Source organism: Electrophorus electricus, chromosome 10, assembly GCF_041902795.1.
Source record: "Electrophorus electricus isolate QZ-2024a chromosome 10, ASM4190279v1, whole genome shotgun sequence".
NCBI classification, from domain to species: Eukaryota; Metazoa; Chordata; class Actinopteri; order Gymnotiformes; family Gymnotidae; genus Electrophorus; species Electrophorus electricus.
Window position 1 is genome coordinate 1,093,875 of NC_137506.1, and position 10,546 is coordinate 1,104,420.

Here is a 10,546-nt window from a genome sequence, read left to right on the forward strand (position 1 = left end):
CATTTATCAGTGGAGAATAAAAAAAAAAAGCAACATACAGAAACGCTCTGCTGTGTTTGGTTTTTGTTCTGGAGAAAGGATGGGGACTGTCCAGGCTGGGAGGTGAAGAGGGTGGGCCACGTACCACGATGAGAAGTGGAAGTGTTTGACAGGGCCTGAGTGTTTCCAGGACGTCCTGGTGTGGGGTGTGGTTTGGGTTAGGGATGGGTTGGGTTTGGGCTAGGGTAGGGATCGGCTGGGGCTGGGTTAAGGTTGGGTTGGGCTGGGTTAAGGTTGGGTTGGGCTGGGTTAAGGTTGGGTTGGGCTGGGTTAGGGATGGGTTGGGCTAGGTTAGGGATGGGTTTGGGCTAGGGTAGGGATCGGCTGGGGCTGGGTTAAGGTTGGGTTGGGCTGGGTTAGGGATGGGTTGGGCTAGGTTAGGGATGGGTTTGGGCTAGGGTAGGGATCGGCTGGGGCTGGGTTAAGGTTGGGTTGGGCTAGGTTAGGGATGGGTTGGGGTTAGGCTTTGGTTAGGGATAGGCTGGATTTGGGTTGGACTGGGGCATGGGCTAGGTTAGGGAGAGTGGGCTGGGTTAGAGTTAGGGATGGTTTGAGCTGGGTGATGGGATGGGGTTTGGTTTGGGATGAGGTTTGGTTTGGGATGGGGTTTGGGTTTGGTTTGGGATGGGGTTTGGGCTTGGGATGGGTGGGCTGGGTTTGGGGGGTTAGGGGATGGTTGGGTTGGGGGATGGCTGGGGTTGGGTTGAGTGCATTGGGGGATGGTTGGGTTGGTTGGAATGGTACCCCTTCTGCTGGCTCATTGTGACTTTAGCTGTGTGTTCTAAAAGGCTTCTGTTGGAAAACTATACTCTTAAATTTTGCAAGTGTTTTTCTGCAGAGGACATCGACCCCCAGTTAATGAACTAAGCAACCATTCTGTCAAGCTGTTCTGGGATCAGCTTGGAGTTGGATACCAGTGTGAGGCACACGTACCTCGTCATTGAAGAACATTGGTTTTGGCATGTGTTGGGGGCTGCAGGTAGTGGCTGTTTGGTTGCTTGTGTAAAGTGAGCTTGTGGTTCGTCACAGGCCCGACATATTAGGATATGAGTGCTATTGACGATGTGCAAGTTGGTGTGTCTTCTCATCCATTTGAAAGGTTTTCTGGGGACAGGTCTGTTCGCCTACAGTTGACCTCTTTACTGGTTTCGTGGTCAGATGTATTTAACAGTGGGCTCACCTGTGCGAAGGTACAGTGAGAGGAGTCTGTCTGCTGGTCCTGGTCCTCTGCCACTAGGTGGAGAAGCTCTGCTCTGAACTGTGAGATGTCAGGTAGCCTTTAGTTGCATGGTATCATAAATGGTTAAAGCCTTTTAATGTTAACACAATGTCATCCCTTTTGTGGCTACAGAAATAATTTACTATTGAAAGTGTTTGTTTGTTTCAAGGCCAATCCTGAAGTGGAACTGAAAACAAGTAGGTTAAATTTCCATCTTGGTCGAATTCAGCTCCGTCGTGGCATAAATAAAGCTTATGGAACTTTTAAAAGCTTTCTGATCACGTGTGAAACTTTCAATCTTGATGAGGTCCGGGGGGCGTGTGGAGGGAGCATTGTACTTTGAGGAAGGCGTACAGGTTAGGAAATGGCGGCCTGGTGTGGAAATGTGTGTTCCTGGCCGATAGAGGGCAGCAAATCCCATTTTACTGGGATGCGCGTTCAAAGGAATGTGAGCCGGTGCTACTGCGTGTTATGACGAGATTCATGCCAAGCTCTGTTAAATGAACCAGTACTTCATATATAACCTATACGTATAAACTAAAATGAGCAGCTGTTTTCTTGGTGATATCATTCCCCTTCTTGTGCCTCTCCCTTGCGAAGTTTAGATGAAACATATTCAGAATAAACAAGGTACCTATGGTTTTAATAATCTGGTTAATATAAGCTAAACATTTGCCTGTATTAAGAGATACCAGAAGATTCGCAAATCTTCATATGAAAAGGAACTGATGATCTTAATTCTTTACAAATTGAGCTACAACCAATACCACCATTACACCGCAAGACTTGTATTGTGCCGACAGGCTTGTAGGCTTGTGTAACCACTGCGTTGTTTGTGTTCAGCAGAGTGAATAGAGCATGAAGCTGGACTAAAATGTTTGTGTGAAAAAAAAAAAAAATTCACTACATGCGTTACACACTCTTAACGTTGTCATTTGGTGGTAACGGGGTTAAAGCCCTCTCCTGGCGCAGGCGTCAACGCTGCTGGACCACAAGTCTCGGGCCTTTATCCAGACCTGGCGCTGTGGAAAATTTTGCATTGGTCAGCCTTTTCAGCAAGGTCCAGTCCCTCTATTCCTTAGAGGTACTTGATTCATTACAGCGTCAGCACCCATGAGATCGAGCGGGTGCAGAGGTAAAGCTGTGCGCGTGTTCAGGCAAGTTGTGTATTTGCGATGGTTGCACGGTCACGGGTGTGTTTGGAGGACTCAGGTGGGTGAATCGGCGAAGCCAAGAAAGGCATGTGAGTGTAACTGAAATGGAGGGTTATTGTAATTGAGGTGAAGGCCATTTTAAGGGTGTGTGTGTGTGAGGTGGAGAGAAGTGTGTGTGTGTGTGAGGCGAAGGCCATTTTAATGGTGTGTGTGTGTGAGGCGGAGGCCGTTTTAAGGGTGTGTGGGTGTGTGAGGCGAAGGCCGTTTTAAGGGTGGGTGTGTGAGGCGGAGGCCGTTTTAAGGGGGGGGTGGGTGTGTGAGGCGGAGGCCGGTTAAGCAGGGTGGGTGTGTGTGTGTGAGGCGGTTAAGCAGGGTGGGTGTGTGTGTGTGAGGCAGAGGGCGGTTAAGCAGGGGGTGTGTGTGTGTGAGGCAGAGGGCGGTTAAGCAGGGTGGGTGTGTGTGTGTGAGGCAGAGGGCGGTTAAGCAGGGTGGGTGTGTGTGAGGCAGAGGGCGGTTAAGCAGGGGGGGTGTGTGTGAGGCAGAGGGCGGTTAAGCAGGGGGTGTGTGTGTGAGGCAGAGGGCAGTTAAGCAGGGTGGGTGTGTGTGTGAGGCAGAGGGCAGTTAAGCAGGGTGGGTGTGTGTGTGAGGCAGAGGGCGGTTAAGCAGGGGGTGTGTGTGTGAGGCAGAGGGCGGTTAAGCAGGGGGTGTGTGTGTGAGGCAGAGGGCGGTTAAGCTGTGTGTGTGTGAGGCAGAGGGCGGTTAAGCTGTGTGTGTGTGAGGCAGAGGGCGGTTAAGCTGTGTGTGTGTGAGGCAGAGGGCGGTTAAGCAGGGGGTGTGTGTGAGGCAGAGGGCGGTTAAGCTGTGTGTGTGTGTGTGTGTGTGTGTGTGTGTGAGGCAGAGGGCGGTTAAGCAGGGTGTGTGTGTGTGTGTGTGTGTGTGAGGCAGAGGGCGGTTAAGCAGGGTGTGTGTGTGTGTGTGTGTGAGGCAGAGGGCGGTTAAGCAGGGTGTGTGTGTGTGTGTGTGTGTGTGTGTGTGTGTGAGGCAGAGGGCGGTTAAGCAGGGTGTGTGTGTGTGAGGCAGAGGGCGGTTAAGCAGTGTGTGTGTGTGTGTGTGTGTGAGGCAGAGGGCGGTTAAGCAGGGTGTGTGTGTGTGTGTGTGTGTGAGGCAGAGGGCGGTTAAGCAGGGTGTGTGTGTGTGTGTGTGTGAGGCAGAGGGCGGTTAAGCAGGGGGTGTGTGTGAGGCAGAGGGCGGTTAAGCAGGGTGTGTGTGTGTGTGTGTGTGTGTGTGTGTGTGAGGCAGAGGGCGGTTAAGCAGGGGGGGTGTGTGTGAGGCAGAGGGCAGTTAAGCAGGGTGGGTGTGTGTGTGAGGCAGAGGGCAGTTAAGCAGGGTGGGTGTGTGTGAGGCAGAGAGCAGTTAAGCAGGGTGGGTGTGTGTGTGAGGCAGAGAGCGGTTAAGCAGGGTGGGTGTGTGTGTGAGGCAGAGGGCGGTTAAGCAGGGTGGGTGTGGGTGTGTGAGGCGGTTAAGCAGGGGGTGTGTGTGTGTGTGAGGCAGAGGGCGGTTAAGCAGGGTGGGTGTGTGTGTGTGAGGCAGAGGGCGGTTAAGCAGGGGGTGTGTGTGTGAGGCAGAGGGCGGTTAAGCAGGGGGTGTGTGTGTGAGGCAGAGGGCGGTTAAGCAGGGGGGGTGTGTGTGAGGCAGAGGGCGGTTAAGCAGGGGGGGTGTGTGTGAGGCAGAGGGCGGTTAAGCAGGGTGTGTGTGTGTGTGAGGCAGAGGGCGGTTAAGCAGGGTGTGTGTGTGTGTGAGGCAGAGGGCAGTTAAGCAGGGTGGGTGTGTGTGTGAGGCAGAGGGCGGTTAAGCAGGGTGTGTGTGTGTGTGTGTGTGTGTGTGTGTGTGAGGCAGAGGGCGGTTAAGCTGTGTGTGTGTGTGAGGCAGAGGGCGGTTAAGCAGTGTGTGTGTGTGAGGCAGAGGGCGGTTAAGCAGGGTGTGTGTGTGAGGCAGAGGGCGGTTAAGCAGGGTGGGTGTGTGTGTGAGGCAGAGGGCGGTTAAGCAGGGTGTGTGTGTGAGGCAGAGGGCGGTTAAGCAGGGTGGGTGTGTGTGTGAGGCAGAGGGCGGTTAAGCAGGGTGGGTGTGTGTGTGAGGCAGAGGGCGGTTAAGCAGGGTGGGTGTGTGTGTGAGGCAGAGGGCGGTTAAGCAGGGTGGGTGTGTGTGTGAGGCAGAGGGCGGTTAAGCAGGGGGTGTGTGTGAGGCAGAGGGCGGTTAAGCAGGGTGTGTGTGTGTGTGTGAGGCAGAGGGCGGTTAAGCAGGGGGGGTGTGTGTGAGGCAGAGGGCGGTTAAGCAGGGTGTGTGTGTGTGTGTGAGGCAGAGGGCGGTTAAGCAGGGGGTGTGTGTGTGAGGCAGAGGGCAGTTAAGCTGTGTGTGTGTGTGAGGCAGAGGGCAATTAAGCAGGGTGGGTGTGTGTGTGAGGCAGAGGGCAGTTAAGCAGGGTGGGTGTGTGTGTGAGGCAGAGGGCGGTTAAGCAGGGTGTGTGTGTGTGTGTGTGTGTGTGTGAGGCAGAGGGCGGTTAAGCAGGGGGTGTGTGTGTGAGGCAGAGGGCAGTTAAGCTGTGTGTGTGAGGCAGAGGGCAGTTAAGCTGTGTGTGTGTGTGAGGCAGAGGGCAGTTAAGCAGGGTGGGTGTGTGTGTGAGGCAGAGGGCAGTTAAGCAGGGTGGGTGTGTGTGTGAGGCAGAGGGCGGTTAAGCAGGGTGTGTGTGTGTGTGTGTGTGTGTGTGTGTGTGTGTGTGTGTGTGTGTGTGTGTGTGTGTGTGTGTGTGTGTGTGTGGCAGAGGGCGGTTAAGCAGGGTGTGTGTGTGTGTGAGGCAGAGGGCGGTTAAGCAGGGGGTTTGTGTGTGAGGCAGAGGGCAGTTAAGCTGTGTGTGTGAGGCAGAGGGCAGTTAAGCTGTGTGTGTGTGTGAGGCAGAGGGCAGTTAAGCTGTGTGTGTGTGTGAGGCAGAGGGCAGTTAAGCTGTGTGTGTGTGTGAGGCAGAGGGCAGTTAAGCTGTGTGTGTGTGTGAGGCAGAGGGCAGTTAAGCTGTGTGTGTGTGTGAGGCAGAGGGCAGTTAAGCAGGGTGGGTGTGTGTGTGAGGCAGAGGGCAGTTAAGCAGGGTGGGTGTGTGTGTGAGGCAGAGGGCAGTTAAGCAGGGTGGGTGTGTGTGTGAGGCAGAGGGCGGTTAAGCAGGGTGTGTGTGTGTGGCAGAGGGCGGTTAAGCAGGGTGTGTGTGTGTGTGTGTGAGGCAGAGGGCGGTTAAGCAGGGGGTGTGTGTGTGTGTGAGGCAGAGGGCGGTTAAGCAGGGGGTGGGTGTGTGTGTGAGGCAGAGGGCGGTTAAGCAGGGGGTGTGTGTGTGAGGCAGAGGGCGGTTAAGCAGGGGGTGTGTGTGTGAGGCAGAGGGCGGTTAAGCAGGGGGTGTGTGTGTGTGAGGCAGAGGGCGGTTAAGCAGGGGGTGTGTGTGTGTGAGGCAGAGGGCGGTTAAGCAGGGGGTGTGTGTGTGTGAGGCAGAGGGCGGTTAAGCAGGGGGTGTGTGTGTGAGGCAGAGGGCGGTTAAGCAGGGTGGGTGTGTGTGTGAGGCAGAGGGCGGTTAAGCAGGGTGTGTGTGTGTGTGTGTGAGGCAGAGGGCGGTTAAGGGGGGGTGTGTGTGTGTGTGTGTGAGGCAGAGGGCGGTTAAGGGGGTGTGTGTGTGTGTGTGTGTGTGAGGCAGAGGGCGGTTAAGGGGGTGTGTGTGTGTGTGTGTGTGTGTGTGAGGCAGAGGGCGGTTAAGGGGGTGTGTGTGTGTGTGTGAGGCAGAGGGTGGTTAAGCAGGGTGTGTGTGTGTGAGGCAGAGGGCGGTTAAGCAGGGTGTGTGTGTGTGTGTGTGTGTGAGGCAGAGGGCGGTTAAGGGGGTGTGTGTGTGTGTGTGAGGCAGAGGGCGGTTAAGCAGGGTGTGTGTGTGTGTGTGAGGCAGAGGGCGGTTAAGCAGGGTGTGTGTGTGTGTGTGTGAGGCAGAGGGCAGTTAAGCAGGGTGTGTGTGTGTGAGGCAGAGGGCAGTTAAGCAGGGGGGGTGTGTGTGTGAGGCAGAGGGCGGTTAAGCAGGGGGTGTGTGTGTGTGTGAGGCAGAGGGCGGTTAAGCAGGGGGTGTGTGTGTGTGAGGCAGAGGGCGGTTAAGCAGGGGGTGTGTGTGTGTGTGAGGCAGAGGGCGGTTAAGCAGGGTGTGTGTGTGTGAGGCAGAGGGCGATTAAGCAGGGTGTGTGTGTGTGAGGCAGAGGGCGGTTAAGCAGGGTGTGTGTGTGTGTGTGTGTGAGGCAGAGGGCGGTTAAGCAGGGTGTGTGTGTGTGTGTGTGAGGCAGAGGGCGGTTAAGCAGGGTGTGTGTGTGTGTGTGTGAGGCAGAGGGCAGTTAAGCAGGGTGTGTGTGTGTGAGGCAGAGGGCAGTTAAGCAGGGGGGGTGTGTGTGTGAGGCAGAGGGCGGTTAAGCAGGGGGTGTGTGTGTGTGTGAGGCAGAGGGCGGTTAAGCAGGGGGTGTGTGTGTGTGAGGCAGAGGGCGGTTAAGCAGGGGGTGTGTGTGTGTGTGAGGCAGAGGGCGGTTAAGCAGGGTGTGTGTGTGTGAGGCAGAGGGCGATTAAGCAGGGTGTGTGTGTGTGAGGCAGAGGGCGGTTAAGCAGGGTGTGTGTGTGTGTGTGTGTGAGGCAGAGGGCGGTTAAGCAGGGTGTGTGTGTGTGTGTGTGAGGCAGAGGGCGGTTAAGCAGGGGGTGTGTGTGTGTGAGGCAGAGGGCGGTTAAGCAGGGGGTGTGTGTGTGTGAGGCAGAGGGCGGTTAAGCAGGGGGTGTGTGTGTGTGAGGCAGAGGGCGGTTAAGCAGGGTGTGTGTGTGTGTGTGTGTGTGAGGCAGAGGGCGGTTAAGCAGGGGGTGTGTGTGTGTGAGGCAGAGGGCGGTTAAGCAGGGTGTGTGTGTGTGTGTGTGAGGCAGAGGGCGGTTAAGCAGGGGGTGTGTGTGTGTGTGAGGCAGAGGGCGGTTAAGCAGGGTGTGTGTGTGTGAGGCAGAGGGCAGTTAAGCAGGGGGGGGTGTGTGTGAGGCAGAGGGCGGTTAAGCAGGGGGTGTGTGTGTGTGTGTGTGTGAGGCAGAGGGCGGTTAAGCAGGGGGTGTGTGTGTGTGTGTGTGTGTGAGGCAGAGGGCGGTTAAGCAGGGTGTGTGTGTGTGTGTGTGTGAGGCAGAGGGCGGTTAAGCAGGGTGTGTGTGTGTGTGTGTGAGGCAGAGGGCGGTTAAGCAGGGTGTGTGTGTGTGTGTGTGTGAGGCAGAGGGCGGTTAAGCAGGGTGTGTGTGTGTGTGTGTGAGGCAGAGGGCGGTTAAGCAGGGTGTGTGTGTGTGTGTGTGTGAGGCAGAGGGCGGTTAAGCAGGGGGTGTGTGTGTGTGAGGCAGAGGGCGGTTAAGCAGGGGGTGTGTGTGTGAGGCAGAGGGCGGTTAAGCAGGGGGTGTGTGTGTGTGAGGCAGAGGGCGGTTAAGCAGGGGGTGTGTGTGTGTGAGGCAGAGGGCGGTTAAGCAGGGGGTGTGTGTGTGTGTGAGGCAGAGGGCGGTTAAGCAGGGTGTGTGTGTGTGAGGCAGAGGGCGATTAAGCAGGGTGTGTGTGTGTGAGGCAGAGGGCGATTAAGCAGGGTGTGTGTGTGTGAGGCAGAGGGCGGTTAAGCAGGGTGTGTGTGTGTGTGTGTGTGTGAGGCAGAGGGCGGTTAAGCAGGGTGTGTGTGTGTGTGTGTGTGTGAGGCAGAGGGCGGTTAAGCAGGGTGTGTGTGTGTGTGTGTGTGTGTGTGAGGCAGAGGGCGGTTAAGCAGGGTGTGTGTGTGTGTGTGTGTGTGAGGCAGAGGGCGGTTAAGCAGGGTGTGTGTGTGTGTGTGTGTGTGTGTGAGGCAGAGGGCGGTTAAGCAGGGTGTGTGTGTGTGTGTGTGTGTGAGGCAGAGGGCGGATAAGCAGGGTGTGTGTGTGTGTGTGTGTGTGTGTGTGTGTGTGAGGCAGAGGGCGGTTAAGCAGGGGGTGTGTGTGTGTGAGGCAGAGGGCGGTTAAGCAGGGGGTGTGTGTGTGTGAGGCAGAGGGCGGTTAAGCAGGGGGTGTGTGTGTGTGTGAGGCAGAGGGCGGTTAAGCAGGGGGTGTGTGTGTGTGTGTGTGAGGCAGAGGGCGGTTAAGCAGGGTGTGTGTGTGTGAGGCAGAGGGCGGTTAAGCAGGGTGTGTGTGTGTGAGGCAGAGGGCGGTTAAGCAGGGTGTGTGTGTGTGTGTGTGTGTGAGGCAGAGGGCGGTTAAGCAGGGTGTGTGTGTGTGTGTGTGTGTGTGTGTGAGAGGCAGAGGGCGGTTAAGCAGGGTGTGTGTGTGTGTGTGTGTGTGAGGCAGAGGGCGGTTAAGCAGGGTGTGTGTGTGTGTGTGAGGCAGAGGGCGGTTAAGCAGGGGGTGTGTGTGTGTGTATGTGAGGCAGAGGGCGGTTAAGCAGGGTGTGTGTGTGTGTGTGTGTGTGAGGCAGAGGGCGGTTAAGCAGGGTGTGTGTGTGTGTGTGTGTGTGAGGCAGAGGGCGGTTAAGCAGGGTGTGTGTGTGTGTGTGTGTGAGGCAGAGGGCGGTTAAGCAGGGTGTGTGTGTGTGTGTGTGTGTGTGTGTGTGAGGCAGAGGGCGGTTAAGCAGGGTGTGTGTGTGTGAGGCAGAGGGCGGTTAAGCAGGGTGTGTGTGTGTGTGAGGCAGAGGGCGGTTAAGCAGGGTGTGTGTGTGTGTGTGTGTGTGTGTGTGAGGCAGAGGGCGGTTAAGCAGGGTGTGTGTGTGTGTGTGTGTGTGTGTGTGTGAGTGTGAGGCAGAGGGCGGTTAAGCAGGGTGTGTGTGTGTGTGTGTGTGTGAGGCAGAGGGCGGTTAAGCAGGGTGTGTGTGTGTGTGAGGCAGAGGGCGGTTAAGCAGGGTGTGTGTGTGTGTGTGTGTGAGAGGCAGAGGGCGGTTAAGCAGGGTGTGTGTGTGTGTGTGTGTGTGTGTGTGTGTGTGTGTGTGTGTGTGTGTGTGAGGCAGAGGGCGGTTAAGCAGGGGGTGTGTGTGTGAGGCAGAGGGCAGTTAAGCTGTGTGTGTGTGTGAGGCAGAGGGCAGTTAAGCAGGGTGGGTGTGGGTGTGAGGCAGAGGGCGGTTAAGCAGGGTGTGTGTGTGTGTGTGTGTGTGTGTGTGTGTGTGTGTGTGAGAGGCAGAGGGCGGTTAAGGGGGTGTGTGTCCCTTGCTGCAGACCCTCTAACTCAGGCTGCCTGTAGGCTCTTCTTTTGGCCTCTGTTTCGCGCGCGCTCCCAGAGGAGTCTGTCGTCTCGCGGACAGCGGTGGGAAGGGGGCGGCGCGCGCCTCTGAGTGCTCACGCGCCGTGCGTTCGACAGACCCGCGCCTGCATCCCGCACCGCCTCTGTCTCAGGAGAGTCTGATCATGTGCACGGTTCTGAAATGTACCACAACGCGCGCACAAAAAATGACACAAGTTTCATATGGTTTCTTTTATTTTTTAAAAAACAAACAAATATATTGTGTAGAAGGTATGTGAAAACATTTGCAAATGTCTCCATTATTTATAGAACAAACATTTGCATGTCTAGCGCATATTCAGATTAACTTCTTGTACATGTGTCTTTTTAAATGTCTTGGACCTACGTGACTGACATCACCGTGGTTTCGGTACACTGTGCGCAGCGTTTTATTTGGCTCCCGGTTTTCATCTGAAATGTGTATTCAGGCCTAATGCGTGCTGAAATAAAAATGTGAATTACTGAACTTGTCATGTCTGGGGCGGCAGTCCGCGCAAGTCTAAAAGCGAAACTCCCGTAAACGCGTCTGCGTATTTACACCGTGGGCACCGTCCGCCCGTCCTCGTAGTGACAGTTAGTGTCCAAAGATCCAATAAGGGATTTTTACATTTATTTTTGACTCTAGAAAAATAAAATCTCTACGTTACAGCTAATAATATAAACACACGTAATCTAATCATTAGGGCGGTAAATATAATATTCGAAATGTTCAAGCCCTGACCGAGTTGGAGTTTTACGTACATGTGTGTAGCTTCCAGCCCTGCTCCTATAATAAATTATTTCTAACCCTACATGAACAACCGTGTTATGTCTGGCAGGGAAACCTCACATGTCGTGA